At 41.0% G+C, this 7,528-nt stretch overlaps 1 pseudogene; it reads left to right on the forward strand.

Annotated features, from left to right (window-relative positions):
• The first annotated feature begins 301 nt into the window (after nt 1–301).
• LOC109457514 (small ribosomal subunit protein eS4, X isoform) lies at nt 302–1,090 on the forward strand (annotated as a pseudogene).
• The last annotated feature ends 6,438 nt before the right edge of the window (nt 1,091–7,528 follow it).

A 7,528-nucleotide genomic window follows, 5' to 3' on the forward strand; every position in this document is an offset into this window, starting at 1 on the left:
GGTGTGTGTTTTACATTTACATTGTATCTAAATTCAGTCTTGGTACATTTCATGTGCTCCAGAGGCACAGGTGGTTTGGTTAGTGGCTCCTGGATTGGACAACATCGTCCTAGATGGACCTGGCCACCAATTGGCATGGAGGCTTATGATAAATCAAGTACACTGACCTCCTTTAAGGGGTTTAACAGCACTGCCATACTCAGTTCCATCCATAATGGGAATCCCTATTGTCATATCTGAGATTATCAACCACTTTGCTTCAAGAACGGGGATTATGGCTTGTTCCATGCCTAGCACAGCCATGGCTCGTGATCCCAAGAAGCATCTGAAGCGTGTAGCAGCTTCAAAGCATCGGATGCTGGGTAACTGACGGGTGTGTTTTCTCCTCGTCCGTCCGCCTGTCCCCACAAGCTGAGAGAATGCGTCCCTCTCATCATCTTCCTAAGGAACAGACTGAAGTGTGCCCTGACAGGAGATGAAGTGAAGAAGATCTGCGTGCAGTGGTCCATTAAGATGGCAAGGTCCGAAGTGATGTAACCTACCCTGCTGGTTTTATGGATGTCATCAGCATCGACAAGACTGGAGAGAGTGTCTGTGTGATCTGTGACACCAAGGGTCGCTTTGCTGTTCATTGTATACACCTGAGGAGGTCAAGTACAAATTATGCAAAGTGAGAAAGATCTTTGTGGATACAAAGGGAATCCCTCATCTGGTGACTCATGATGCTCACACCATCCGCTCCCCTGCTCCCCTCGTCAAGGTGAACGGCACCATTCAGATGGATTTGGAAACTGGCAAAATTACTGATCTCATCAAGTTTGACACGGGTAACCTGTGCATGGTGTCCGGAGGTGCCAACCTGAGAAGAATAGGTGTGATCACCAACAGAGAGAGAGACGCCCTTGGTTCTTTTGATGTGGTTCATGTGAGAGATGCCAGTGGCAACAGCTTTACCGCCAGGCTCTCCAACATTTTTGTTATTGGCAAAGGCAACAAACCATGGATTTCTCTTCTCCGTGGAAAGGGTATGTGTCTCACCATTGCTGGAGAGAGAGACAAGATACTGGCGGCCAAACAGAGCAGTGGATGAAACGATCTCTAGGTGACGCGATTGGAAGAATTTTTGTACTTAAAGATAATATAGCATTAATAAAGATGGCTATTATAAAGATAATATAGCATTAAAAAAAGAACCATGATTATGATTTTTATGCTATGTACTGATTTTTCTAAAAATATGCCTACAGTAAGCTATTACTCCATGGACTTGTTCCTTAAATACTGCATTCATTAAGGAGGGGAACACCTTAAACCTGTAAGTGGATAGGGCACAGAAAACAGGAAATACTTCCCTTAACAGTAAATGCACAATTCTCTTTTCCTTTAACAGTTAGCAGTGTTTATTGAGCAACTACTGTTTCTAAGGCGATGTGCTAGGTGTTGTGAAGGACACATGACCATGACGTGGTTCCTGACTTCAGGAGCTTAGATTATACTGTGTGAGTGAGGCAGGACATAAGCATATGAAGTGTCATCAAACAGTTCCGTGAATGCTGCTGCTGAGTGCCATCCAAAAGAAAGGCAGGGATCTTTAATACGGGAAGCAGTGCGTCAAGCCTTAGTAACAGTGTGTGACAAGTTTCAACTTGTTCGCTGCAGTCAGCAGGGTGTGAGCTACGGTTGAGAGAAGGTGTGTTTTATAGTGTGCCATGAATCATGGATCACGAACAACGCATTAACATGAAATTTTGTTTCAAACTGCAAAAAAGTGCTAAAGAAACACATGAAATGTTAAAATTCGTTTATGTTGATGCTGCAGTGACTATGAAGACAGTTTACAAGTGGTTTGTGCGATTTCGTAATGGTCGTGAATCGAATAAAGACAAAGAGAGATTGGGACGTCCTTCAACATCAAAAACCCTAGAGAATGTTGAAAGATTAAGTGAAATAATTTGATTAAACAGGCGATTGACTATTAGGGAAATTTCTGAGCATCTGAACATCACTAATGGTTCTGTTCAAAGCATTTTAACAACAGATTTGAACATGAGGCAAGTGAGTGCGAAATTTCTTCCACGCATTTGGACTGTCGAACAAAGGCAACAGCGTTTGTCAATTTTGTTGCTGTTGTGTGATTGTGCTGCTTCAGGTTCCAGCTTTTTAAGACATGTCATCATGGGAGATGAAACTTGGTCTATGGTTATGATCCTGAGACCAAGGTTCAGAATTCTCAATGGAACTCACCCAGTATTCCTCCTGCCAAAAAAAGCGTGTCAATCAAGATCTATGAGTAACGTCAAGGTGATGTTAATTGTGTTTTTTAACCTTGATGGAATTGTGTGACCTGAATTTGGTGAATTCTGATGATTAGAGTGTTTAAGAAATGATGTGCGTAGAAAATGGCCTTAGAAATGGGCAAACGGTTTTATCCTCATCATGACAACACTCCATGTCACACATCACTTCTGGTGTATGGCAATTTCTGTCAAATAAAAACATTACCATGTGTCCTCATCCACCTTATTCACCAGATCTAGCAACATGCAACTTCTGGCTCTTCCCCAAAGTCAAAATGACCATGAAAGGAAATGTTTTAAATCGATTCAGGACATCGAGGCAGCCATGACAGCGCAACTAAAGACACTCATGAAAGGACTTCCAGAACTGCTTCAGAAAGTGGCAAGAATGATGGGATAAGTGTGTTCGAAGCGAGGGAGAGTATTTTGACGGGGATTAATGGTAATGTGTCTTTTACTGTAATTTGTTTTTGTTTAAACATTCACTGTATGTTTTGATCACTCCTTATATGCACACATGCAGGTACATACACACGAACACACACACACACACAAACTCTAAGATAAAGTAAATTTGAATGAGTGCCATACTAGAGGAATACCACTTGTATTTGGGGCACAGACTGGGGAGAGATTAATTCCAACTGAAGAGAGCCAGGGTTGGTTACGGAACCAGTAATTGAACTGCGCCTTAAAGGATCAGTATTTTCAAGTCAATTAATCTAATGAGTTACTCCCAACATATTGTACAGACTCAAATTTGAAGTAGATCCTAACAGAGTTGAAGTTCACTGATTACTTGGGGATTTTTTCCACCCTCGGTCAGTCTGGAGGGAAACTAGTTTTCGTTCCCTCAATGTGCCAGTGGCAGACTCCACACAGGAGAAGTTAGCTCCAGCTAAATATGGCTTTTCTGATGTTACCTGACTGAACTCTTTCCCTTTTCAAGCTAGGGCCGCAACCAGGCTATTTAATTGAAATTGTGTTCTTGGGTGTGGGACTTTTCAGTTATGTGGAGCTACCGATGATTATTTCCATTGTCAGCTTTGGAAGGGGGATGTGGGGTAATTTAATTAATTATAATTAATTATCAACTTTGTCTAGCATTTATAGTTTACCAAGTGTTTTTGCACAGATGATTGATTACATTTGATTCTCATAGTTTCTTTAGCTGACATTATTACAGGTGAGAAAACTGAAGCCCAGAAAAATATACTGACGTGACTACGGTCCATTGGCTAGTAAATGTTAGAGCCGGATTCAGCCAAGGTATTCTGACTTCCTGGCCATTGTGTTTGCCTTTCCCCTGTCCTGCTTTTCTGCTTCCCCCAAGTCCTTCCTATCCTTCAAATACTGAAAAATAAGGATATGAAGGCTATCTCTCTGTTAAGAAATTTTCTGAACAAAAGTACAGCCTAAGAATAGACATATTAGAGAGGGATGGTTCACATCTTAAAACAATTATTCCATTGGTTCAAAAAGTGAACTCCAACTGGAGAGGTTAGCATATAATTTCATTTCCATAAAAATAATCTTACACCCAGCAGCGGAGGTAGACATTTATTAGATGAAGTAAAGTATACATAACTCCATGGGGCAAGTCATTATTTGACGTAGGTAAGAGTAATTTTTTCATATTAGTCAGTTTTCTATTTCCAGAAATGTGTTCTAACCTGAAAACTCTGAAATCAGGGCAGAATTTCAAATTGAGTAGTTTTTTTCTCTTTTTTTTTTTTCTCCTGGTAAAACCCTCTTTTTCATACTCAAGGAGTTTCACAGGATGTAATGCCCTTTATTTTCCAAACCATTGCTCTGCCCGTAGGAAATTTCACTTCTAGTTCCTCGTTTTGGTGAAACTCCTTCTAGTTCTCTTTTCACTGATGTTCTGAAGGATCATCAGCTTTAACGATGGCATGGAAGAGTCCGATCTGACACACAGTGCAGCCAATTAACAAGAAAACCCCAGAAACAGCAAAACCTACTGGCATGGGTCACAACCTTATGTATTCCGTATCTTATTACCATTTGATATACATCGAGATGTGGCAAATAAGCAATTTTAATGGGACAGAAATGAAACTTCGGCTGTAACTATTGACCTATAACACAGCAAGAAAGGCTATTCATTTTCTTCCAAACTGCAGTGTTAATGTATGGTTTTCATTGACAAATAAAGACCAGCAGATGCCTAAGAAAATTAGGGGAAGAAATATACTCTTAAAATGCTATATGATCAGATTTCTCTAAATGCAGTATGGTTATCTCAAAAGAGACCTCTTAATTGAATATCATCAAGCATTTTCAAATGATGAAAGGTAGAGCGCTGAGTAAATGTTTCTAGGGAGTTTTTGTTCTGACATCTACAGGGTTAGAGTGCTGTTTTGACCTATTATTAGCATTCCCCAGCAATATCCATGTCCCATAGTCAGAATACCTGAAAAGGCTTTAACTGAAATTACGGTATTTTTCTGCCCATGAAAAGAAAGCAACATGTTTAATACAGAGGACTGTGAATTTAAGTTAGACTAAATCCTAGTAAAGCCCCTATGATAACATGCTTCACCTCACTGCAAGTCATGTATTTCTTGCAGAAGGAATTTCACATAAACTGAAACTTACGCACAAAATTTTACACAGGAAGGAACTCTGGGCCAGGAGTCGGGAGACTGGCTTCTCATCTGGCCCTAACTAGCTCTGTGATTCGCCTTCTCTGGACCTGAGTTTCCTCATAGATAAAATGAGAGGAAAGCTAGACTCAGAAACATCTTTCTGCGCAACTCCCTCCACCTCCAGCTTTACTGAGGTATAATTGACAAATAAAACTGTAAGATATTTAAAGTGTACAAACTGATGATTTGATCCGTATGCATTGTGAAAGGATCCCCCCTCCATCGAGTTAACACATCCATCACCTCACAGATTTACCTGTTTTTGTGTGTGAGAACATTTAAGTTCTACTCTCTTAGCAAATTGCAATTAAACAATATAGTGTTATCAACTATCGTCACCATGTGTAATCAACTATAGTAACAATCTTTTTTATCTCTAAATTCTACCTCTCCTTTGCTTCTGTGCTACTACATGCGATGCACACAACTTATTGGTTGGTCATGTGATAAACAATCCATCAGGTTCACAATTGGAGTAAAAATGTTACTTTGGGGAAACTTGCCATAGTGACTGAATTACCTCTGAGAAAACAGAACCGTGAAAGGGCAACGTTCCCTAGTAGTTTTACCCCCCGGATGCCCTTGGACTATACGGCATTTGCATATATTAGTGATGCAAATCTGGGAGAACAGGACCAAGATGTTATGACCAAGACACTCGATTTGCATTGGAATGCCCCATGCAGACAGCACATCAGAACTCATGAAGTGGCATTTGGCTTGTACTCTTAGAAGGCATACCAGTCTACAAAGAATCCAAATGGCAAATGTTGGGATGAGAGTGGTCCATTGTTCTTTTCTAACTGCAATTGATGCTGAATCTGAAGAGAGTGGAAAAAAATATGAATTTGGTCGTTTAATTAAAGTCACTTCCCTTGTATGGGCACGAGTGACCTCATCTATAATATGAGGGCATAAAAGTTGGACAGAGACCTTCCAAGTCTAACATTCTGTGTTTCCATTTGGGTTTTTTTTTTTAAAGGAGTGGGTTTAGCACTTGCTTGTTGGAGGGCAAGGAGAAAGCATTTTCTGAGATGAGGGGGAGCTCTGAGAGAATTTAGGTTCAAAAATAGACTCCAGTGCCTTTCCAATTTTATCCATTGCTAGACCTGCCCCCTGACGATTTTCTCTCAGGTTAAAGGACCGATAAGGTGACGGATACTATATGTCACTGTGTGTCAGTGGGTAGGTTTTAAACCAGTAAACGCTGAGAGTATTGGCTTTTGGACTCCTGGCTCCATCACTGTCCCCCCTTTCTGGCCTCTGGTCATCTGATTGCCATCTTGCAAAGCCGGTACAAGGATTCCATACATCTTCCTGTCTCCTAAACACTTGTCATTTGGAGGGCAGGATGCCAGCGACGTGAGGGCAAAGTGAATGCTGTTAGTACAAAACAGGTTTCATTTATTGAATTTAGCAAAAACATATACAACTCATTTTTGCCAGACATTCTTCTAAGAGTTTTACAAATATTAACTCATTTAATTTTTATAACATGGATTATAAATTAGGACCTCATTACTTGTTCCCAATTTTACAGAGGAGGAAACTGAGGCACAAAGAGGCACAACTGCATTGTTTGAGGCCAAACAGCTACTAACAGCAGAGATTAAAACCCAAGCAGTCTGCTGCACTGTACACCTGAAGCCGAAGTTGAATAATATTACATGTCAACTATAATTTAATATATTTATAGTCACAGGATGTGGAGTACAGCATAGGGAATACAGTCAATGGAATTGTAACAGCTATGTACGATGTCAGAGCAGTAGTAGATTGGGGGAGAGGGGTTATCACTTTGTGAGGGGTGGGTGTAAATGTCTAAATATTACATTGTCTTGTACACCTGAAACTACTGCTACTGATACTACTAACTACTGCTGCTGCTGCTGCTGCTGCTGCTGCTGCTGCTGCTGCTGCTGCTGCTACAAAACCCAAGCAGTCTGGCTCCACAGTGCATGCCTGTAACCTCTGTGCCCACGGGATACTGGTGTAATTCTCCATGGGCCTCACACCATAGGTGCAGCAGGTTTTGTGAGTAACCAGAAGGCCCCAGCGTTTGGGCCGGCCTGTGCCCTCCCACTCCTGTCAACCTGACTTACACCTGGATCCCGGAAATGTTCCATTTCCCCAACGCTGGGTTTTCCATGGCCAAACTCTTTCTACTATTCAGACACGGAGAGTTTGTGTGCCCCGATCTCTGTCCTATAGGTTTTCCCAAGTTCTCAGACTTGATCTATAGAATAGCAAACATTCGCTAAGCCTCTTGGTTTACTCACCCAGCCAGTAAACCCAATGAGGAAAGACAGTGATGCCAATAATAGCTGTTGCTTATTGAACCTTTACTATGTGCCATGCACTGAGATGAACTCTTTGCATGGGTTGGGTTATCTTTCCTATTATTATTATTATTAGTTTCAGGTGTACAAAGCAACATAATAGTTAGACATTTACACCCCTCGCAAAGTGATAACCCTCCCCTGCCAAACAGTTCCATGGACTCTATTCCCTGTGCTGTAGTCCACCTCCCGTGACTATATATATATATATATATATATATAT

Source organism: Rhinolophus sinicus, chromosome X (genome assembly GCF_036562045.2).
Source record: "Rhinolophus sinicus isolate RSC01 chromosome X, ASM3656204v1, whole genome shotgun sequence".
Lineage (NCBI taxonomy): Eukaryota > Metazoa > Chordata > Mammalia > Chiroptera > Rhinolophidae > Rhinolophus > Rhinolophus sinicus.